Source organism: Canis lupus, chromosome 16 (assembly GCF_011100685.1).
Source record: "Canis lupus familiaris isolate Mischka breed German Shepherd chromosome 16, alternate assembly UU_Cfam_GSD_1.0, whole genome shotgun sequence".
NCBI lineage: Eukaryota > Metazoa > Chordata > Mammalia > Carnivora > Canidae > Canis > Canis lupus.
The window spans coordinates 5,768,633-5,793,219 of NC_049237.1; the positions used below are offsets into that span (position 1 = coordinate 5,768,633).

The 24,587-nt window shown below is 43.0% G+C and overlaps 1 protein-coding gene across 4 annotated transcripts in view; it reads left to right on the top strand.

The window, feature by feature from the left end:
- Positions 1–5,882: 5,882 nt before the first annotated feature.
- TCAF1 (TRPM8 channel associated factor 1) overlaps positions 5,883–24,587 on the top strand; it is a 52,217-nt gene continuing 33,512 nt past the window's right edge. For 3 of the 4 annotated variants that reach the window (XM_038559285.1, XM_038559284.1, XM_038559282.1), the window contains exon 1: positions 18,914–19,074. The gene's annotated coding sequence lies outside the window, so the exon portion shown is untranslated. Of the gene's footprint in view, positions 6,030–18,913; positions 19,075–24,587 lie in introns of those variants that run through there. The other variant, XM_038559283.1, reaches the window with a different exon arrangement.

The following is a 24,587-nucleotide window of genomic DNA, read 5'->3' on the forward strand; positions in this document are numbered from 1 at the left end:
GCCCTTCTATGTACTAGGCCCTCTTCAAACCGTGTCTTATTTTTTTTTAATTTTTTTTTCATTTATTTATGATAGTCACACAGAGAGAGAGAGAGAGAGGCAGAGATATAGGCAGAGGGAGAAGCAGGCTCCATGCACCGGGAGCCTGATGTGGGATTCGATCCCGGGTCTCCAGGATCACGCCCTGGGCCAAAGGCAGGCGCCAAACCGCTGCGCCACCCAGGGATCCCTCAAACCATGTCTTATTAAGAATGGTATTTGAAGCCAGGATGCTTGGCTTCAAATCCTCTACAAAAAATAAGATTCTTCATCTTGGAATGATGTTAAACACCATCCACCACTGGTTCTGCCAAGGGCTCCTTCATAGCCTGAGAAATTAAACTAAAGGAAGAAGATGAGTTGATGAAATGTTAAGAATTCTTGGCTGTTATTAACCAATTCTGAGAGAGTGGACTGATTAGGTGGGTGGCCCTGGAAAGAGTGAAATCCTTCGAGGTAGAAACATCTCTCCTACCTCCAACATAATCCGCACAGAGATCAAAAAAATCTGCAGCGCTGGCAATTTCCCAGGGTTCAAGAGTACTGCACCCCAAGAAGAGGGTACATCCAACCAAATGCAGAAAACTCTGGCTCAGAACACTTTGTAATATTTCACATATCCTTGCTGTGGAGAAACCTTTACCTGAGCAATTTTTTGGCTTCTTAGTCGAATTTAAGTTAACTTAAAGGTGACACTGTTGGATGTCTGGATGGCTCAGTCTGGGAAGCATTTGCCTTCAGCTCAGGTCATGATCCCTGGGTCCTGGGATCCAGCCCAGAGTAGGGCTCACTGCTCAGCAGGGAGTCTGCCTCTCCGTCTGCTTCTTCCCTGTTCCAGGGCACGCACACACACACACACACAGACTCTTAAAAAAATAAAATCTTAAAAGAAAAAAAAAAAGAAAGAAAGAAAAGAAGTGACACTGTTGTGGCCTGAATGATTGTGTCCCTCCAGAATTCCTATGTTGAAAGCCTAACCTAGCCTAATGTTGATATTAGCAGGGACAGCCTTGGATGGTCATGGGTCATAGGGTGGACTCTTCGTGAAGGGGATTAGTGCCCTTGGAAAGGGATGAAGAAATCCAAGGGCTTTCTCTTTACCATTGAAGACACAACGGCAATAAGACACCATCTACGAAGGAAAGGGGGCCTTGCCAGGCACCAAATCTGTGATCTGGATCTGTTGATCTTGCACTTCCTAGCCTCCACAAAATTGGGAGAAAAGAAATATTTGTTCTTCAAATACTCATTTTTGTTGTAATTTTTGTGACAGCAGCCCAAAGTGACTGGGACAAGTTAAATACCTTTTAAATTAAAAATAGCACATGCAGGCATGCCTGGCTGGCTCAGTTGGCAGAGCACTTGACTCTCGATCTTGGGGTCCTGAGTTCAGGTCCCATGTTGGGTGTAGAGATTACTTACATAAGTAAAATTTTAAATAAATAAATAAATAAATTTTAAATGAATAAATAAATAAATAAAAACAGGATGTGCGGTGTCATTCTTCCTTTTTTCATGTATTTCCATCTATTAATGCTCTGCATTGCTTTCATAAAAATAAGGAAGTCATGTCCTAAAAACAGAAGATAGCGCTTAACCATTCTTTAAAAAAAATTCTCTAGCTTTACCAGTCGTCCCTCATTTTTCCCCATCCTCCCACTGTTCCTATTTTGATTATATTTATTTCTCAATGAAGTTCCCACACTTGATTTCTAAACACAAAATGTTCCAAGCCTACGCTTTAAAAATGTTCCTCTTTGTACTTGGGTCTGTAATAATTCCATTTAAAAAAATTGATTTTAGTTCCTATTAAAGCCCACAGAGAGGGCCATATGAGGACGTGAGGGAGAAAATGGGGAGGGACAGAAGCTACCCTGAAGGCACTCCAGGAGCTGATTTATTTTCCTGGAGGCTTTTGTCACAGACAATAGTGAAGAGTAACAGTAGGTGTAGGCAAATGTCTGCCCTCTCACCCTACAAGTCCCTTTGTTAGGAAACATAGAGCTCTTAGGGTTGATGAGATGAAAACACAAAGCTTCGGGAAACACACAGGGAGCCAGGCCTGCCTGGTGATCACCCTCCACCTCTGTAAATAAAGAAAAGCCCCAGCGAGGGGCTTGGGTTCAGGAGTTCTCAGTAGTGGCCAGCCACAAAGCCATGTGGAGACCCGAAGCAGCTGAGAGCCCAGCAGGTTCCAGATGCATGACCCAGGGTGGAGGGGGGCCTGCATTGGCCGGGGTTCTCCAGAGGAACAGAACCAATGGGATATAGATAGGTATTATCTGTCTAGGTAGGTAGAGAGGACGTTGGTTCCTTACAAGGAGTTGGCTCAGGCGACTGTGGAGGCCAGCGGGTCTCAAGCTCTGCCATTAGCCAGGAGACAGGAGAGCTGATGGCGGGATTCCAGTCCGGAGGCCAACAGGCCCCAGATCTGGGAAAAAGGACAGGAGGATCAGTTCAAAGGCAGGAAGAATTCTCTTACTCCGGAGAGGGTCGGTCTTTCTGTTCACTGGTGCAACCACTGCCCCCTTTTCCCCGGAAATCTGCAAGCCAGCCGCCTGCCCTCTCCTCCCTCAGAACTGCCAGGCCTGGCCACAGAGCGGAGGGCAGGCATGGGGGTCAGTTGTCAGAGCTTTCTAGAAATGAACAACCGGCTTCCCAGACACAGAGGGGTAGTTTCTGACTAGAAAGTCCTCTGAGGGGGGCACCTGGGTGGCTCAGCGGTTGAGCATCTGCCTTCAGCTCAGGGCGTGATCCTGGGGTCCTGGAATCCAGTCCCACATAAGGCTCCCCAGGGGGAGCCTGCTTCTCCCTCTGCCTGTATTTCTGCCTCTCTCTCTCTGTGTCACTCATGAATAAATAAATACAATTAAAAAAAAAAAAAAGAAAGTCCTCTAAGGGTGAAAGACAAAGCCAACATCTGGGCATGTTTGCAGTGAGTGGGGTGTCCAGGGGCTTCTGTGGAGGCGGACTGAGTGTTCCTAAAAGACCTGGGGTGCCTTGGCGGTGAGCTTTCTCTTTCCCATTCTCTCTGCCAAGGCAGCTGCATTTCTCTCCTGCCACATTCCTCCTCCTCTCAGAAACCCAGAGTCAACAGCACACACGCCTGCCCGCCCCCACTCCCTCCCCTGACACTCACAAAACCCACCATTTTTAGTTGGTGTTGTTTTTGCTGTGCAATTGGTCACAGAGTTTGAGAGCTAAAGCATCTCGTCCAATCTCCTCCTTTTTCAAAAAAAAAAAAAAGGAATACTGAATGCAGACAGCAGAAAGGGTTAGCGCAGGTGGAGATGGAGCATGACCTTGACATTTCTATGCCGACCAAGGCTGGTGCGCTCACGACAAAATCCGGGAGGCCCAAATCACTGGCCCAGTCCTCTAGGCTTTGCTCCTAGTGTATGTGTGTGTGTGTGTGTGTGTGTGTGTGTGTGTGTGTGCAGGGCCTGGGTGGAGACAGAGCCGCTGCAGCCTGCAAACCTCCTCCGCCCAAGCACAGGGAGACAGCGCCAGCAAATTCCCTGCCAACGGGGGGCCGGCTGTTTTGCTCAGCTTCTCTCTTCCCACCGCTGCCTGCCTGCACCCCAGCCCCCTCGTCCCTCCTCCTTTGACGTCACCGACATGCTCTTTGAGGACTGGCTCTGGGCCTGGGAAGGAAAGTCAGGCCCTATTGAGGGTCTGGAGAGGAACAGCAGGGAACTAGTCCTGACAGCCCTCGGAGGTAAGAGGGCCCTGTCTCACAGGGCATCACACGTGTTTCCACCACCCTGAAAAGCAGCAGGGTTTTAAGTGGCAGTAAGAGGGCACAACCAAGTGTTCTTTTTATCAGATGCTCTACCCACCACACTTTCTTCTACCTGCAAAGAAGGAAATTATCTGGAGGACGAAGACAAACCAACGAAATGCAGAAGAGAAGATGAACAGAAAGAGAATGAGCATAAATAGGCAAGTGGGATTCAGAACCGAGGGTGACTCGTTGGATCCAGGGTGGAAAGGGAACTTTCCACAGGTCAAAGTCACTCAGAAATAAGTGCAAGAGAAGTAAGAGAAATGTGAGGACAGACACAGAGGTCCAGGTGATGAGATGGGCTGTGAGGATGGAGCCCAAAAGCCGAAGCACCTGAGCAGCCCCCAGGAGCTGAAAAAGTCAAAGAAACGGATTCTCCCCTGGGGCCTCCAGAAGGAAAACAGTCCCGTCTACACACACCTCTCCGTCAACCAGTGGGCTTCTGACTCTCAGAAGTGCATGATCATAAGTGTGTTGTTTCAAATCACTGCATTTGTGGTCATTTGTTATGGGGCCTGGGGAAAGCTGTGCCAGTGGCTTCAGAGTCTAGCTTTTTAACGGCCACATCTTTCTTTCTCTCTTTCACACCCAGGATCTGTTACCCATTTGCTGGGTAGTAAAAATTATTAACCCCCTTCCTGCTTCGTTTAACTTCTAAAATAATACATGCGCTACTTTAACAGAAGTTAGTGGTTATGAAGGGAAGTGTCAACAGCCAAGTCCTGCGCTCTTAGCCCTGCCCGGCACCTAAGCAATTCTTCTAACAAGAATCTGATCCGATGCTCCATTCTAATGTGACTTGCTGCTTTGAATTAAAAATATATCCATTCATCTTTCCATGGACACCGAGGCTCCTTCCACAGTTTGGCTATTGCGGACATTGCTGCTATAAACGTCGGGGTGCAGGTGTCCCCGCGTTTCATTGCATCTGTATCTTTGGGATAAAGAAGATGTGGTCTATGTGTACAACGGAATATTCTCATCCATTAGAAATGACAAATACCCACCATTTGCTTCTACATGGATGGAACTGGAGGGTATTATGCTGAGTGAAATAAGTCCATCGGAGAAGCACAAACATTATATGGTCTCATTCATTTGGGGAATATAAATAATAGTGAAAGGGAATGGAAGGGAAGGGAGAAGAAATGTGTGGGAAATATCAGAAAGGGAGACAGAACATGAAAGACTCCTAACTCTGGGAAACGAACTAGGGGTGGTGGAAGGGGAGGAGGGCGGGGGGTGGGGGTGACTGGGTGATGGGCACTGAGGGGGGCACTTGACGGGATGAGCACTGGGTGTTATTCTGTATGCTGACAAATTGAACACCAAAAAAAATAATAAATTTATTTAAAAAATAAATAAAAATAAAAAATAAATCATAAATACGTGGCCCAAATTTTAAATGTCTGTACCGCTCTAAGGTGTGCCTTCTTCATAAGTCTTTGTTAAATAAATGCGTAATTTCATTTCTGTGAAAAAAAAAAAAAGATGTGCCTTCTTAAGTGATGTTCTTTTTTTTTTTTTATTAAATTGTGTTCTATAGAACATATGATCCTCTCAGAAACAGAGAACATTTCATTGTTCCTTGTCATGGAAAGGAAATACAGTTGGGGCTTTATGACTTACTTTTGTTGTGGTTGTGCTTGAAGAAAGAAAGAAAGAAAGAAAGAAAGAAAGAAAGAAAGAAAGAAAGAAAGAAAGAAAGAAAGAAAACCAACTTCAGAACTTACTGTAAAAAAAAAATAATAATAAACATAAAAATAAAAATGTATGTCGGACCCATCGATTTTAAGTCGCCCTTAGAAATCAGGGCGTCCTGGCTTACATAAAATAATTATTATCACGTATGAACTGCTCACTCGGTCCTGAATCGTGTCGCATTTCTCTCTCCACAGCCCGCCCTGCCAGCGCTCCCGGCCGGTGCTGGGGTCCCCCTCCCGGTTCAGGGGCTGCATCTTCCTGCAGAAGCGGATACAAAGCGAGGCCTCCCGGTCCCGGGCTGCAGCCGAGGCTCCGCCCCGCGCCGCCGCCAACCAGCGCCCGGGCCGCCCCCCGCGGTCCGCCCGCGACCTTCCACGTCCCCAGCCCCGGCCGCAGCCCCCGCCCCCTCACCGGAGGCTCCTAACCTTAGGGTCCCGCCGCCGCCCGCTCCCGGCCCTCCTCCGCGCCCGAACCCGCGCCGCAGGGCACCGCGGGGCAGCCGGTGAGTAGGGGGGTCGGGGATGCATCCTGGCCGGAGGCCCGGGGCGACCCAGGTCACCGGCCGCAGCGCGGTGGCCCGGGGGCGGGGGGACAGGCGGACGGAACGCCCGGGGACGCTGCGCGTGGGGGCGAGGATGGGGACCTGCGTGGGTGGGTGGGAGGGTGGCCGACGGGTGACACACAGAATTTCTTGCCTTTTTTTTTTTTTTTGCCTTTTCGGATTCTTCTCTGCTGCTGCAGCTCAGCTCGGTCTCTATTTCCTTCTCGCCGCAGTGTGTGTCACCCTCTGGAGGCGATGACCTTTCCCCCTCCCCATTTTCTTGAGCTTTTTTTTTTTTTATTGTTTTGTTTTTGTAGGTTTTTTGTTTTGTTTTGTTTTGTTTTGTTTTGTTTTGTTTTGTTTTGTTTTTGTGCAAGGGCTTTGCCTGGAGCCACTGAGGTTTGAGCTAAAAGGAACCCCAGAGGTGGCTGTCCGCTCATCTGCTGGGGGCTTAATCTTGAATTATGTGGGGGTCGTTGGCCTGTGCAGGACCACTCCCACCCACCCACCCCACCTCCCCCCCACCTCCAACTCCACAGCTCCAAAGGTCAAAGGCCTCTCCTACTGCAGGGCTCTAGGCGCCCAGAGGCTCTGCGCCGGAGGAGGAGGGGTGCGCTGGGGCAGGGGGTTGCAGGGGTGGTGGTGAGAGCAGGTGAGGTGAAGCGGGCACAACGGGTAGCCTGGAATGCGTTTGGCCTGAAGCTGTAAGCGCTGGATTATTATACAGTTCCCACGTAAACACCAGGAGCTGGCCAATGAGTTGGGTCAATGAATGAAGAAGGCCTTAAGTTTGGAAGAAAAAGATTCATAAATCAGATAATCGTGAAACTTCTTGGAAGAAGCGCAAGTCCAATTAGACATAAAGGACCAAATGATCTGTCTAGCAAACCATCCATCCATCCATTCATCCATCGTTTCACATTCCAAATTATTTGTCTATTGACTTCAATATCTGGCTTTCTTTTCGGCCTCAGTGTGATTTTTTAAATGTATTAGAAAGAGGCATATAAAACATCTAAGAATGGTCTAAATAATGAACAGAATGCCCGACCATCTCCTAGATTGGAAAAATAAGACATTGCAGTACCACAGAAGCCCCCCGCATGCCCCAGCTCCAGCCCATCCTTTTCCCTTCCACCAGACATGACAGTTGATTTTTGTATTCGTCATTTTCTTGCTTTTCTTTATAGCTTGGTGATTTGTGTGTGTGTGTGTTCTGAAAACATATATGTGGACATGTTTGTTTCCCTTATTGTTTAATTTTCATATTAGTGACATTGTACTAATGTACATACTCAAGTTTTTGAGATTCAAAACTCATTTGATGATGATTCCTTATTAGTGACATTGTACTAATGTACATACTCAAGTTTTTGAGATTCAAAACTCATTTGATGATGATTCCTTCATTTTCACTGTGTATGGTATGAGTATACCGTAACTTATCCATCTACATTTAGGTTCTTGCTGGTTTGGGAAATGTATTATTATCTATTGCTGTGTAACAAACTACCCCAACACTTAGCAGCTTAAACAAAAACCTATTATCTCACAGTTTCTGTGGGTCAGGAATCCAGGAGGAGCTTAGCTGGGAGTGTCTGATGCAGTATCCCTCACAGGCTGTAAGCAAGGTATCAGTCTGAGACTAGAGTCTTCTCAAGGCTGGGGGGAGAGGGAACCCCTTCAAAGCTCCCTCAAGTGACTCTTGGCAAACCTTTCAGCCTCACTGTCTTTGGTTGGACACGTCAGTTCTTTGCCAAATGGGCCTCTGTTTACAAGCTAGTCAAAACATTGGCAACTTGCTTCCCCCAGGATAAAGGTTCCCTCAGAGAAAGGAGAGAAAAGGATGAAGGGCAGATTCTTTTTTGTAACCTAATCTCAAATGTGACATGTGATCTTCTGTTTATTAGAGATGAGTCCCCAGCTGTAACCCACACTCAAGGGAAGGGGCTTACACGAGACCATGAACATCCTGAGGCAGGGATTTATGGGGGACCATTTTAAAGGCAGCTTCCTACAGGGGATAGCAACAAATACTGTTCTCTAACATTCTTGTACATGCCTTCCAGTTCACATGCACAGGCTCACTCTGGTTTCCCTGGATTGCACACCCAGGTATAGAATTACCCGGTTAAAAGATTTGTGTGTGTTCAACTTTATTAGGTTATTTCCAACCTGTTTCCTAAGTATTGAGCTGGTTTTTACAACCTCTAGTAACAGATGAGAGTTTCTATTGCTCCACATACTTGTTATAACGTGGTATTCTCAAATTTCATTTTTAGCCAATCTGGTGGACAAGAAATAGTGTTCCACTATGATTTTAGTTAGCATTTCTCTAATACCTAATGAAGCAACCATCTTTTCATACATTGGTGAACTATTGTGCTTTCTCTCTGAAATCCTGGTTCCTAACTTTTACTCATTTTCTTATTGGATTGTTTGCCTTTTTCTTATAGACTCATTGATTGCATATAGTGTGGATGATAATCCAGTCTTCATCAGGGGTGTATGCTACAAATAGCAGCTTTCAACTTGCTTTTCTTTCTCTGTATGTCCGTCTCTCAATGAACTAAGTTTTGGATTTTAAATTCAAGTTACCAACATTTTTTTTATAAAAAGATCATTGCTTTCTCAAGACAATAAATTAATTTTACTATATTTATCTCTTTAAAAGCATTTATAGTTTTGCATTTAGCAATTCATCTTAATGCACCTGGAAATGGATTGTTATATTGTTTATTCAATATGGATAATCAATTGTCCCAGCACCAGTGATCTTCAAGAATTTGATTTTTCATAAATGCGTGAATTTAATTTCCTTAATCCTGTAATTATTTATTTCCGTAATGACTCTAGTTTTATAATACGTCTTGAAATACGGTAGTAAGGATCTTTCCCTTTAAAAAATTTTTCTTCTTCAAGACTTTTTAGCAATTCTTAGATCTTTGACCTTCCCTATAACTTTTTCTTTTTTAGATTTTATTTATTTTTTTAACACAGAGAGGGAGAGAGAGAGAGCAAGAGCATAAGCAGGGAGAGTAGCAGAGGGAAGGGGGAGAAGCAGACTCCCCACTGAGCAGGGAGCTTGACCATGACCTGAACCAAAGGCAGAAGCTTAACTGACTGAGCCATCCAGGTGCCCCCATATAAATTTTTTAAAAGATTTTTTTATTTTAGAGCATGCAAGTGGGGGTGGGAGGGTGGCAGTGGCAGAGAGAGAGCAAGGATCTCAAGCAGACACTGAGAATGGAACCTGATGTGGGGCTCAATCCCGTGACCCTGTGATCATGACCCAACCCAAAACCAAGAGTTGGACACTCAACCAACTGAGCCAACTGGTGCCTCCAAATAAATATTTAAATAAACTTAACAAGTTCTCTAAAACAATAAACAAACAAGCAAACAAACCTGCTGGAATTTTGATTGATATTGCATTATTTTTATATATCAATTTGGGGAGAAAAGTCCTCCTTAAGATGTTGCATTTTCCTATCTATCAACTTGGTATATAATGCTATTTTGTTTAGCTAAACTTTAATCTTTAATGTTTGTATTTTTCATTGTTTTCCTTCTGCTTATTTATGTTTATTAAATTTATTTCTAAATACATTGTATTTTTACTGCTTTATAAATGTTTTGTTTTATAAAATTATATTTTGTAGCTTATTGTTTCTGGTGTATAGAAATTCAGTTGCCTTTTATATACTGACTACATATCAAACTTGACAAACTCCATTAATAATTCTAAATTTACCAATAGAATCTTTCAGATTTGCTACACAGGCTGTCATATCACCTAAAAACAGTATTATTTCTTCCTTTCCAGTCCTTATACATTTCTTTTTCCTGTCTTACTGCATTGCCTAGGACCTTCAGTATAAAGTTGAGTAAAGGTGAGAAGGGCATCTTGTTTTATCCTTAAAATAATGTAGAGAAAGACTTCATTATGTCAACTTTAAATATTGCATTTGCAATGGTTAGTTTGTAAATGCCTTGTCCCATGATAAGAAACTTTGATTATTCTCCTGGGTAGCATTTTTATTATGAGTAGATGTTTTATTGAATGCTTCTTCTGTAGTTATTTTCTCATACATTTTTTCCATTTAAATATGTTAATATAACATGTAGTATTAGATCTTTAATATTTAATCAATGTTGCAGTCCTGGAATAAACTGACTATGGTAAATATGCAATAACTTTTTTATCAAGATAAGTATCACATATTTGCATTTATATATGTGATTTGAGATTGGCATGTAATTATCTTTTTTGGTTTTAACTTTATTATTTGTTGATGTCATCTCATAGGTAAGATGGGTAGTATTCTCACTACTGCTAGTCTATGGAAGAATTTGGGCTAGGTTGGAATTATCTGGTCCTTGAATATTTCTTCAAATCACCAGCAAAACCCCAGGGTATGGAGTTTACTTTATAAAAACTTGTTGGTTCAATTACCTTAAGGTCATAGGACTATTTAGGTTTTCTTATGAGTCAATATTCATAAATTTAATTTCTAAGATATTTAACTGTTACATATATATATAAAATTCAAACTTAATAGAATAAAATGGTCCATAATATTCTCTCATTTATCTGTTTCATCATCTATTATTATGATCTGTTTTTATTATTAAAGTGTATAGATATACTCTTTCATTTTGTTTTGATTAATTTTGCCAGAATTTGGACTACTTTATTAGCTCTTTTATATATTTAAACACACACACACATACACACAAACACAAAACTTAGGTCATCTCATAAAATAAGATGGGTAGTATTCTCACCATTCCTATTCAATGGAAGAATTCATTAATTGTCATTTATTTATATTTTGTTAATTGTTACTTATTTTATTAGTTCTTCTTTGAATTTTTGTTATTTAGTTTCTAAGCTCAAATTTTCAAAAGCTACAAATTTGTGTCACTGCTTCTTAGCTATATCTCACAAGTTTTGATATGAATGTTTTGCTATCATGTAGCTGTATCTAAAATTTAATTATGCTTTCTTATTTAAGCCATGAATTTTTTAGAACAGTGTATTTTAATTTCCAGTTGCTCATATGAAGATCCTTTATCATCTTGTAGTAAATGTTGCCTTTAATGTAGTCAGAGAATGTATGACATCAATTCCTTTGGATTTATTGAAGCTAGCTCTAAGACCTAGCACATGGTCAGTATCATTTTTGTACTTGAAGATAACGTGTGGTGTCTAATTACATAATGTCCTACATATATACACTCTTAAAACAAGTGTGTTAATTATACAATCCAAATCTGCCATTACCACATCTGCCTTACCAATTTTTTATCTGAATTATCAATTACAAAAAAATTATGTTAAAATCTCTCACTATGATGGTAGATTTTGAAATTTCTTATTGTAGATCTGTATTTTTTACTTTTTGAAGCTATGTTATTAGTGAAGTGGAGTAAATTGAAAATTTTCATAATGCAAGGATTCAATATGATGGCTACCTATTAATGCTTTTTTGTCTTAAATTCTTAATTTGCTCAGCTATCAAATCAAGGTTTCTTTGATCAGTGTTTACCTTCCAGAAAGATTTATCTTTCATCCTTTGACTTTAAATCTTTCTAAATCTATGTTTAAAGTAATAAACCTGTCTGTATTTTTTAAATGCTGGTTTTAAAATTGTTTGAGTGGTGCCTGAGTAGTTTAGTAGGTTGGGCATCTGACTCTTGATTTGGGCTTAGGTCATGATTTCAGGGTCATGAGATTGAGGCTGGCATCAGGCTCCACACTCATTGGAGATTCTGTTTGAGATTCTCTCCCTCGCCCTCTGCCCCTTTGCCCTCTCCCTCTCTCTCAAGTAAATAAATCCTTTAAAATAAGTCAATAAAAAATAAAATTGTTTGATAACTTATAGCTTACCATTGAATAATTTATTCCAGTTATATTTATTGTGATTAGTAGTGCATAGATTTCTTTCTCTTTCTTTCTTTTCTTTCTTTCTTTCTTTCTTTCTTTCTTTCTTTCTTTCTTTCTTTCTTTCTTTCTTTCTTTTTGCTTATTATTTTTTTGTGCTTTATCTAACTCTTTCATTCCTCTCCCTTCTTTCAGTCCTTTGTTTCATTTTACTGCTCCTCTTATTCGGAAGTTAAATGTTGTTTAATTCATAACATTTATTGAGGTATAATTGAGAAAATTTGCATGAATATAAGATCTACGATGTGATGTTTATTTTTTTTCAATGTGATGTTTAGATATATGTTTATACTGTGAAATGATTACCACCTCAAGCTAATTAATATATTGATCACCTCACAGAGTTTATGTGTGTGTGAGAGAATGATTGAGATCTATTCTCTTAGCAAATTTCAAGTATATAATACGATATTATTAACTATAGTCCCTGTGCTATACATTAGATCTCCAGAACTTACTTATGCTACATACCTGAAACTTTGCAAACTTTGCTGTCTCCCCATTTCTCCCACCTCCCAGTTCCTAGTAAACACCATACTACTATCTGCTTCTGAGTTCGACTTTTAGATTCTACATATAAATGAGATTACACAGTATTTGTCTTTGAATTATTTTGAAATTTAGCATAAAGCCCTCAAAGTTCATCCACGTCAGCACAGATGGCCAGGTTTTATTCTTTTATATGGCTAAATAAATTCTATTGATATACATACAACAATTTATTTATCCATTCATTCATTGGATAGCCACTTAAGTTGTTTCCATATCTTGGCTCCTGTAAATAATGCTGTAATGAACATGGGAGTACAAATATCACTTCCAGATATTGATTTCATTTTCCATTTTCTTTGTATATATACCCAGAAGTTGGGTTTCTGGATGATATGGTAGTTCTATTCCCAATTTTGGGAGGAATGTCTATGCTGTTTTCTTTTTTTTTTCCTTCAGGTTTTTTTAAATTTATTTTTTATTGGTGTTCAATTTACCAACATACAGAATAACCCCCAGTTCCCGTCACCCATTCACTCCCACCCCCCGCCCTCCTCCCCTTCTACCACCCCTAGTTCGTTTCCCAGAGTTAGCAGTCTTTACGTTCTGTCTCCCTTTCTGATATTTCCCACACATTTCTTCTCCCTTCCCTTTTATTCCCTTTCACTATTATTTATATTCCCCAAATGAATGAGAACATATAATGTTTGTCCTTCTCCGACTGACTTACTTCACTCAGCATAATACCCTCCAGTTCCATCCACGTTGAAGCAAATGGTGGGTATTTGTCATTTCTAATAGCTGAGGAATATTCCATTGTATACATAAACCACATCTTCTTTATCCGCTCATCTTTCGATGGACACTGAGGCTCCTTCCACAGTTTGGCTATTGTGGACATTGCTGCTAGAAACATCGGGGTGCAGGTATCCCGGCGTTTCATTGCATCTGTATCTTTGGGGTAAATCCCCAACAGTGCAATTGCTGGGTGGTAGGGCAGGTCTATTTTTAACTCTTTGAGGAACCTCCACACAGTTTTCCAGAGTGGCTTTACCAATGTACATTAACATCAACAGTGCACAAGTGTTTCCTTTTCTCCATAGCCTCACCAACACTTATCTTTTTGTAGCCCTTCTAACAGATGTGAGGTAATAAGTCATGGTTTAAATTTGTGTTTCCCCAATAATTAGTGGATTTGAGTACTTTTTCTTATACTTATAGGCCATTTCTAGATCTTCTTTTGAGAAATATCCATTTAGGTCCTTTGCTCATTTTTTAATTGGATTATCTATTTTCTTGCTATTGAGTTGTTTGAATTCCTTATATATTTTTTATATTAACCCCTTTTGGGGGATATATAGTTTACAAATATTTTCTTCCATTGCATAATTTGTTCCTTTACTCTGTTGATTTTTTTTTCTGTGCAGATGCTTTTCAGTTTGAAATACTCCCACTTTTTAAATGTTTGCTCTTGTTGCCTGTGTTTTGGGATCATATCTAAAAATTTATTGTCAAGACCAATGTCAAGAAATTTTTTCCCTATGTTTTCTTCTAGGAGCTTTACAATTTCAGGTCTTAACATTTGAGTCTTTAATACATTTTGAGTTGATTTTCATATATGGTATAAGAGTCCAATTTCATTTTTCTGCATGTGGATAGCCAGTAGTTATTCCAATACTATTTATTGCAGGGTCTATCCTTTTCCTGGTGGGTATTCTTTGTTGACGATGAGTTGGATGTAAACGTGGGTTTGTTTCTGGGGTCTCTGTTTTTTCTCATTGGCCGATATGTTTGTTTTTATGCAAGTACCATAGTATTTTGATTACTGTAGCTTTGTAGTATAATTTGATTATTTTGATTACTCTAGTTTTGTAGTGTAGTTTGAAATCAAGCATTTGTTTTTCTGGGGGCTTTTTTGGTTTTGGTTTTGTAATTTAATTTAAATTCAATTAGTTAGCATACAATGTGTTATTGGTTTCAAAAGTAGAGGTCAGTGATTCATCAGTCTTATATTATATAATACCCCATGCTCATTACATCGTGTCCCCTCCTTCATGTTCATCACCCAGTTACCCCAACCCCTCACCCATCTACCCTCCAGCATCCTCAGTTTGTTTCGTATGATTTAGAGTCTCTTATGATTTGTTTCTATGTTTTTGTCTTGTTTTATTTTTACCTCTCTTCCCCTATGATCCTGTTTTGTTTCTTAAATTCCACATATGAATGAGATCATATGATATGATAATTGTCTTTTCTCTGATTGACTTATTTTGCTTAGCATAATACCCTCTAGGTTCAAATTGCAAGATTTCATTTTTTTGATGGCTGAGTAGTATTCCATTGTGTGTGTGTGTGTGTGTGTGTGTGTGTGTATAATCATATCTTTTTTATCCATTTTTCTGTTGATGGACATCTGGGCTCTTTCCATAGTTTGGCTATTGTAGACATTGCTGCTATAAACTTTGGGGTCTGGTGTTCCTTTGGCTCACTACTTTTGTATCTTTGAGGTAAACACCCAGTATCGTTGGGTCATAGGGTAGCTCTGTTTCCAACTTTTTAAGGAACCTCCATACTGTTTTCCAGTGGCTGCACTAGCTTGCATTCCCACCAACGATGTAACAGGGTTCCCCTTTCTCTGTATCCTCGCCAACATCTGTTGTTTCCTGCCCTGTTACTTTTAGCCATTCTGACTGTTGTGCGGTGGTATCTTATAGTGGTTTTCATTTGTAATGCCTCAAATTTTATTCTTCTAGCTGAAGACTTCCTTGGCAATTTGAATTCTTTTGTGGTTCATATGAATTTTAGGATTTTTTCCCCTATTTTTGTAAGAAATGCTATTGGAATTTTGGTAGGGATTGTATTAAATCTGTAGATGTTTTTAGTTAGTATGGACATTTTAACATTATTAATCTTCCAATCTATGAACATGGAATATCTTTTCATTTATTTGTGTCTTCAATTTCTTTCTTCAATGTTTTATAGATGTCATTGTATAGATCTTTTCCCTCCTTGGTTAAGTTGGTTCCTAAGTATTTTGTCTTGAGTGCTATCGTAAATGGGATTGCTTTCTTAATTTCCTTGTCAGATACTTCATAGTTTATAAAAACAATTAATTTTTGTATGTTGATTAGATATCCTGCAACCATACTGAATATAATGAATATGTTTAATAGTTCTAACAGTTTTTTGATGGGGTCTTTAGGGTTTTGTATATGTGAGTTTTATGAGTTTTAATTCTATACTAAATTTCTCCAGCCTTGCTTGCTTCTGTGATTTTGCACATATTGACTCAGTTATTTTAAAGTAAGTCCCAAAGAATGCAAATGTCCAAACCACCTGTGAGTCTGTTTCTATCATTTGCTGTTTCTTCTGAGTTCTTGGCAATGTAATCTGATTTTTAGCCTCCCCCTAAATTTTGGATTGGGTGCAAGACATAGGAATGAAAAATTATAAAGTTATTGTTGATGTTATTGTTTTTCAAATAGGATTTTGGGGGGGGGGGTGAGAAATGGGTAAAATACCAGATGAATATTTTCATACTATCAAGAGTTAGTTTCAAAACTTTCTTAAAACTAGCGCATTTCAAATTTTTCCCTTACCCCAGACCATAATCCTTATGGTCATGGATTTTCTCACAGTCATGGATTTTCTCATGTCTCAACTGAAAGCAGTGTGTTGATAAGTGTGTTGTTTTTGTGGGACTTGACCTCCACTGCTTTATTCTAGAACAGTACAGCTACTGAAATGTCTGTCAGTTGTTTAGCATTTTAGCCAGTATTTTCAACTAGTTTTGATGGATTTTTTTGGAGGTGGGGGTCCCTCCTTGTGTGTGCATAGCTTAAGAGTCAGCCAATGACAAACTAAGGGGAATTTGCGCATAGATTTTTATATTCACTCTCAGAGATATCTTCTTGTCTGAAATTCTGCACTTTGAGTTCAGTTGGTTTGAGAATCTTGAACCAGTAAGCCTGACACTTTCTGAGTGGCCTCGCTTTTCCTGCATTATGAGCTGGGAAATGCCCTAAACAGAAAAGCCCTAGCAAATGTGGAGCTCTTGTCCTTTGTTTTCCTTCCCTTGGGATTATAGCTTCTCAAGTTCTCCTTGTGTTGTTTGCTCTTCAGAGTCTTCCATTGTTTCCTATATTTTGTCCAACTTTTATTGCTGTGAATTTTCAGTGGTAGGGTTGTCCCAAATAAGGTATTTTCTCAGTGCTGGCTTTAGAAGTCTCTTAACATTTTGTCTTACATTTCAGATAATTTATATAAGATTATTTTATTTCTTCTTGAGATATATCCTTTAGAATTTCCTTAAAGATCTTTTGAAAATAAATTCTCAAATTTTTCTGAAAAATAATATGTTTTAGACATTTGTAATAGAAGATAGTGCCTGGACAGCACTAGTGGTAAGAAAGCAGGGAGGTTAGTATTTAGGTAGCTTCCAGTTTTAGATTATTATGGATGGTGCTGCTTTGAACATTCTATCTAGTACATGTATTTTGGTTATATTTTGGTGATACCACCTAAGAGTGGTATTACTAAATAGTCTTTTTCCCCCCAAATTATGTTTGTAACATTTTAAAAATACAAAGGGTCTGAAGAAAAAAAATTACTGGTCAAACCTCTCCACATCCTGAGGTAGCCAAATATGTCCTTATTTTTCCTGCTTACATAAACATAGACACTCAAAAGGAGCATTACAGACTTTTTTGCTGAAAATATATATTGAGAGCATTCCTCAAGGTATGACTTGAGCTTATCCTTTTTAAGAATTGCATAATATTTTATAGTATGGATTTTTAATAAATTATTCATTCATTCCAATTTAGCTGAGTGTTTACAGAATGTAATATTTCAAAAGTTATTTCAGCACTTTCAGGATTTAATGGCAGTCAAGGTAGAAACTGGAAAGCAAATGAGAAACTCTAGAAGGATATAGGATTTAAAACTGAGCTAGTGGCGTGAAGTGTGAAACAGAGAGGCTAGCTGAAATTTTAGCAGATACGGGAAGAAAACAAAAGGCTTATGGGAGAATATTAAAAGAAAATAACATGAAGAAGAGGAGAAAACTTACAACATAGGAAAGTTGGAATTTGATTGGTTTTCAATGTGAAGTTGCTCTGGATCCTGTTGAAGAGTGTGCTAGATTGCCTTCCTCACGCCACATCACGCATCTTGTCCATCCATCCATCAAGCAGCCATTACCAAGTGCCTGTTTGTGGCCACGTGAAGCAGAGAATCTACAGAAGAATAAAACACAGTTCTTGACTTATGTGTACTCTAGTTTGGGAAGTTGTAATGAAACCCTAAGTAATACAGGGTGTAGTAATCTGTCCCCTTTACCAGTGAATCCACATTCCGGTGGAAGTTCCAGCCTGGACACTGTTTTGTGGTAGGGGAGAAAGCTTTTTAATGGTTGCTCCCTGAGAACAGTTGGGTCAGTGATATCTTCTCCTTAGGCACCCAGAAAATAGGGGCCAGTGCAGTGATGGGTGAAGGGTGAGGAAACAGAGGAATGTACAGAGGCCACACAAATCTTTCCCTTTGGGATGAGCCATAAGAAGGACAAGTGGTTTTTACTCCTGGCTTCTAAAGTTGAGCTACCAAGCTGGATGAGCAGACATAGATTCAAGGCGGGACCCTATAAGTCAGGTTATGGCTCAAAATCAAGTGTTCTAGCCTGCTCTTTCTCGACTAAAACAAGACAGGACTAGGGACAAAGTTCAAGAATCCCCCACACAGGGAGAAATCATATTTATAGACGTGTCACTACCAGCTATCTGAGCAAAGATATTTTATCTTAGTTGATTACATTTATCATTTTTTAATCGCAAAATAATACATATTCCTTTCTATTGAAACGCGAAGTCTAGGAAGAAAAAATACCTAAAAGTAATCTACTCTTAACTATCTGAAGTCACTGCTTCTAATAGTTTGATGTGTGTTTTCCATATAATTTCTGTTTAGATAAGCATATATAAACATTTATAAAGTTTTTCTTACAAAAATGCAAGCTCCCTATTTTTACTACCGTGTGAAATGTTCATTAAAAACATGAAGAGAGAGGCAGCCTAACTCCTGGCACACGTACGTCGATTTAACTCCTCCTTGTAAATAGTTCTGTGTCGTTTCATATACAGATCTGGACTTAGCAACCCCTCCCGGGTTGGTAAAGAGCCTTACGGATTTACGATTTTATTTTAACAAATCGCCCTGCCGCCCTCCCGCCCTCCCGGAGCTGTGCGGGGGACCCCATGCAGGATTGGGGGCTGCAGCATCCTCTCCCCGAAACCGACACAAAGCGGGGCCTCTGAGGTCTGGGGGCGGCCGGCCAGGCTCCGCCCCCCGCCGCGGCGGCCAATCAGCTGCCGGGATGCCCCGCCCCGCCCCCAGCCCCGCCCCCAGCCCCGCACCGCACTGCAGCCGAGCTCCCTCCTCGCACGCCCGCCGCCACCGCCACCTCCACCGAGTCCCGGCTCCGCAGGCTGGCCGCCCGGCCTCCTAGGCACGTCTCTGCAGAGGGGCCTCTTCCCCCCTCCGAAGTAGCCCGGTGTGAAAATCGCTGGCTACCGGGTGAGTATGGTCCAGAGATGGTTCTGGAACCGGAGCAGGCCCCGGCGCACCGACCGAGCCCGGGAGCAGGAGCGACCCGGCCGGGGTCCGGGGGCGCGCGGGGGAGGGGAGTCCGGGTGTGGGCCTGAGACCGCTTGGGCCTAAGGAGGCAGACGTCTTCCAAAGAGGATTCCCTGTGGGCTCTCCCTGTCTGTGTCTGCTGCTGCTTTTTTATTTTTTATTTATTTTTTCCACCACTCTGGCTCTTATTCCTTCCGTGCTTCATTCTTCTCCAGGAATTTCTGCCCTTTTTAAACACTTCTCCCGATGAAAGGTTTCAAAGCTGAAGATACGTACAGAAAATAATTGTCAGATGCGGGTATTTTATTACCTTTGCTTCAACGCACTTGCTCTCCACCCCCCCATGGGTGGGTGTGTGTGTGTGTGTGGGTGTCCCTCCCCGTGTGTGTGTATGTGTGTGCGTGTCTCCTCCTTTCTAAGAAACAAAACGTGACAGTTAAAACATCTCCCCATCAAATCTCAGGTCTATCTTCAGATGGGAATTAGGTTCTATCCTCCCCACGTGTGTTTTTGTCCTTTTTTGATTATTCATTTTTAGGTGGAGCAATATGTGCGTTTTTGTTTTGCATTTTAAAATTCTTCATGCAATTCAATACTGAGGCGGTGGGGGGTTGCCTTGCGGTGCTATTAGTCTTGTCATTTCAGACCGGAAAGGGACTTAGCAAGTCTCCAGCCCTCCTTGTTGACTAGCTCAGAACCCTGAGCCCTGTTGGGAAATAAAGGACGTGCTCACTGTCACTCAGGTGGTCCTTCACTGGGTAGGGTCCTGAACTGATCTCTGGATTTCCATGTTTTATGCCAGTGAGTTCACCTGTCTCCATTGCCTATTGACTATTGTTAATATGATTCAATTTGGGGAAAATTTTAAAGAAGAAAGGAAAGAGGAAGGAGGTTGAAGGGGGGCTGAGGAAAGGAAATATGACTTGGATTTGGACCAAAACTCTAGTCAGTGTTAAAGGGTATGCATTTTCCTAGAACATGAAATATTGAATCTTAGGACAGCCTGAATGTTTTATTTTTAAGAGGCCTTGGTACAGTCTTACCGTCTGCCAGTCATTGGTCTGAGAACTTTATAACTACTCACTCACCAAATTTAAGCCTTACAATAAATCTGTAATATAGGTTCTGATTTTATCATCATTCCCATTGTACAGATAAAATGAGGCACAAATTAAGTTACCTGCCGCAAGCCACTCAGCCAGTAGATTGTAGCACTGAGATCTGAATCCAGGACCTCTGGGGATAGTCTGAGTTTTTAACTGCTGTACAGTCCTGCATTTCTCTCCCTGGAACTAGCACCTGAGGGCCGTGAAGTCACTGGACACAGCAGAACTCACAGGTGACCGCAGGGAGGAGCGACTGTCCACTGGTTATCAGAAAAGACTTCAGGAAAGACATAGGATAGACTCTAGCTCTCCGCTGCCTGGAATAGAATATATTCTTATTTTTAACTTGGCAGGAGTGGCACATGGGACCATGCAGACGATGCAGAGCCATGTGTAAGTTGCCGCCACTCATCCTCAGGTCAAACCGGATTATTAACAGGTGGCGAGGGAGGCTCGCCTTCGCCCAGCGTGATGCAAATCCGCGGAGGGCCGTTTTCGGTTATGAACCCGAAGGCATAGCCAGGGGCGCCCCGCGCTGTCTACCCGCCGCGCCCCCTCCGCCGCCGGCAGCACGTCGGGATCCCCCGCGCCAACCGCACGGAGATGCGCGCTCTCCCGAGGACCGGGTGCCGTCGCGCCCGCGGCCTCCCCCGTAGGACGGCCGGCCGGGACCTTTGGGGCTCGGGAGGGGGGCCGGCGGCACAAAGGAGCGCGGCGCCCCCCGCCAAGCGCCGCCCCCCGGGCTCGCCCCGCGCCCGGGAGGAAGTGGGGGGAGGGGACTGCTCGGGAACCCCTCCTCCCCGCGGCCGCCGCCCCCCGGGGGCCCCCCACCCCGACCCTGACCCTGACCCCGCCCCGCGGGAGCCCCGCAGGCCCGAGGAGCGGAGGGCGGTGCAGGAGGCCGCGGGGGGACCCCGGGGCGCGCCCCTCGCTGCGGGTCGCCTGCTCGGGGCTCCGCGTGGCCGCGGCCGCCCGCCTGCCCTCGGGGCGCCGACCCCCGCTGGGTGTGTTGGCTGCGCTTTGTGTGATGGGGGGACGCACGGGCCGGCGTCTGCTCCGCAGCTTGGTGCGGGAGGCACGGCTTGCTCCGGGTCGCGCAGGCGGCTGCTGACCGAGCATCACTGCTGTCCTACTGCCCTCTGGTCGCTGCAGACAGACACCGGCTCTGGGACTGAGTGCCCTGCCCACCCCCACCCCCACCCCCACCCCCACCCCCGCAGATGCGCGTGTGCGCGCGCGCGCGTTTGTGTGTGTGTGTGTGTGTGTGTGTAAAAGTGCAAGAGGGGCGGGGTCTGTGTACCGCCACCCCACCCAAACCGGGCCTGCGGGTCTGGAGCATTCTCTGCCAGGCTGAGCTGCTAGGCTCCGCTCCCTCCTCCCCTCCGCCCCCTCCTCCCCTCCGCCCCCTCCTCCCCTCCGCCCCCTCCTCCCCTCCGCCCCCCTTCCCCATCCCCTCCTCTGACGTCACGGACAGGCTCTGTGCAGACTGGCCTGTGTAGGAAAGTCTGGCTGGGGGCAGGGCCTGCAGACAAACCGAGAGGATCCCACCCAGAACTCCGTAGGGACAGCCCCTCGGATTTAAGACCCACCTGTGTCCTTCGTTGTCCATTTCATAGAACGCTCTGCCCTGGGGGGCAGGCAGGTCAGCGCTCCTGGCCTTGCGCTCCCCGTGATGCTGTTCTCCTGGGACCTCACTGGGAGAGAAGTGAGCAAATGTGAGTGAGGGCAAGAGAGTCCCTGGGGAACTATGGAATTAGGAAGGGATCATGGTGGGATAGGAATAGGGGAATAGAAAAGCAGCATTTTAAATTGCGCTTATTTTTGGGGGGGAGTGTGGGAAGGGATTGGAGAGGACCACAAGAAAGCCTTCAGAAATACTGGCAACGGTCTGTTTTTTAAGCTGGGTAGTAGGTATATAGGAATCTTTGATTTTTAAAATTGTTTTCTTATTTTGCCATCTATGTCTTTCCACGTGTATTACATATTCCTTTTTTTAATATGTTGATTTAACCATTTTTTTAATGAAAAATAAATAAGATTGGTCTGCATATATGTGGCACAGAATGCAAAAAAAAAGGGCAAACCCACACCAGTTCTAGCTTAGTAGAAGTTAATGGACATTAGAAAGGGTATTGGATGTACGTATAAGGAAAAAGAAACAAGGAGTTCATGGAAGAAAATGGTATGAAGAAGAGAAGACCTATAGGACTGGATGTCTGCCCTATTAATGTGATATTAATCATTTCTCAAGGCCAGGGTAGCTGTTTGCTGAAGAAGTGATCCTAGGTCTGCCCTTGACAACTACGTCCATCACTCAGTTATCCATCCACGGAGCACCTGCTGATTCTCCTGGGGAATCCAAAGAATCACACATATCCCCTGATCTCAGACGCTTACTCTACTTGAATTTGAAATCAAACTACAGTCCAGGATGTGGTGCAGCATCCAAGACAGGCCTGCTACCCTCCTTCCCTTCCAAATACATCTCTTTCTTAAAGAGAAGCCCCATTTAGGTAGCTTGGGACCTCTTTGTGGTAGGGGTAGGGGATTCGTAAAGCTCTCTCTCAGAGTTACAGGATGTGCCTGAGATACCTTCTGCTTTAGAGGTGCCTTGGGTTCCAGAAAGCTGAAAGAGAGTTGGCCCAGAGGAGAGAAAGCAGAAGCCATGGAAGGAGAACCACGGGTGAAGAAATAAAAGGGAGAGAAATAAAAGGGACCCCCTGGACTGTGCTCCTTTACAGTCCCCAAGCTAGGAGAGCCAACAGGGATTCGGGCATAAACAGGAAGCATTTGGTTTAAAAGTCCAGTGTTGGAGTCATGGATATAGCTGGTTAGAGTGGGAACAGAACCAGCTGCAAAGTTCAAAGGACCCTATAGAGGGGGAAATCACATTTTTTAGTGAGTACATACTCAACAGATTGGGAGATGAAAAAGAAACATTTTAGGGTGAGTGAGATATGATCAGTTGAACAATCCAGTGATGTATATGGTCAATCATTTAATGCGTGTTTCCTTGCTTGTTTGCAGTTATATTACCTGTGTTGTTTTTCTTTAACATTTTATGTATTTATTTAAGAGTGATGGGAGGGTCATGCATACGCACAGACAGCGGGGAGGGGCAGAGGGAGAGGGAGAAGCAGACTCCTCACTGAGCAGGGAGTGGGATGAGATGAGGAATGACACGGGGCTCCATCTCTGGACCCTGAGATCATCACCCAAGCAGAAGGTAGAAGCTTAACCAACTGAGCCACCCAGGTGCCCCTACCCGTGTTATTTTTAACTGTAACAGTAATATATACAACAATTCAAAGGATGTAGGTTTATATAAAGTCTACTATTCACCTCTTCTCTTCCTAATGCAGTTAATTAAAGTCAGCAGGTTGAAATGTGGCCTCCATAGACTTTCTGTTTTACGGAAAATCCTGGTACTTAAGAATGTGGAGTCAGTACGAGATTCCCTGGGTTTGAATCCTGGATCCACCACTCCCACCTGTGTGACTTGAGCAAGTAACACATTGTCTGGCCATCACGTTTTTTGTTTTGTTTTTGTCCACTTCAAAGTGAGTAGTGATAGTACATACCTCACAGGTTTGCTGTCAGGATTAACTGATTTACTGAGGAACTTAAAATAATGCCTGGAACCTGGGAAGCAGTGTGTGGTCATCACTCCTGCTAAATTTACTAGTCCTACCTACTATTATTATCTTCATCCATACAAAAATGGCTTTGTGCCCTATATATTACAGTGATTTGAGGTTTTCACTTAAAGTATATCTAGGGTGTTCTGTGTAGATGCAAAACAGATTTAACTCATTCTTTGTAAGAGCAACATGATATCCTGTCATATAGATTATCATACTCTATTCAAACATTCTTCCTCTCCGACGTCGGCTTGCCGTACATGCAGCATTGCTGTAAGGCTGAAGCTACGTTGCAGTCCCACTAGTCCGTGGTGCAGACTTGGGAAACTGGCCCAGAGGAGGGGAGCTTGAGTGTTCCCTACCAAAGCCTGGCAGGTAGAAGGAAGTAACTTCACAGGAACAGCCTTCTTCCTTCTGGTCCCCTGCTTTTCAAATCTCCAGGCTACATGCCCATCCCTTTGTCACTTCTCCACAGATAGTTCTCCCATGAACTAGCTCGAAATACAGAAATGTGAATTCCCTGCTCTGAGTGTTTCTGGAGCACCAGCGGCAGCAACAAGGGCCTGTAGAGGTGGGGTCTGATGGGCAGCTCTTTGTGGGGTGTGTATGCATGGCTGGCAGGAGTAGGGGGGTGTGGGGGAGGGCTGCGCCCCAGGGTCTTATGTTGTAACAACAGACTGAGGGGAGTGAGTACACAGAAGGATAG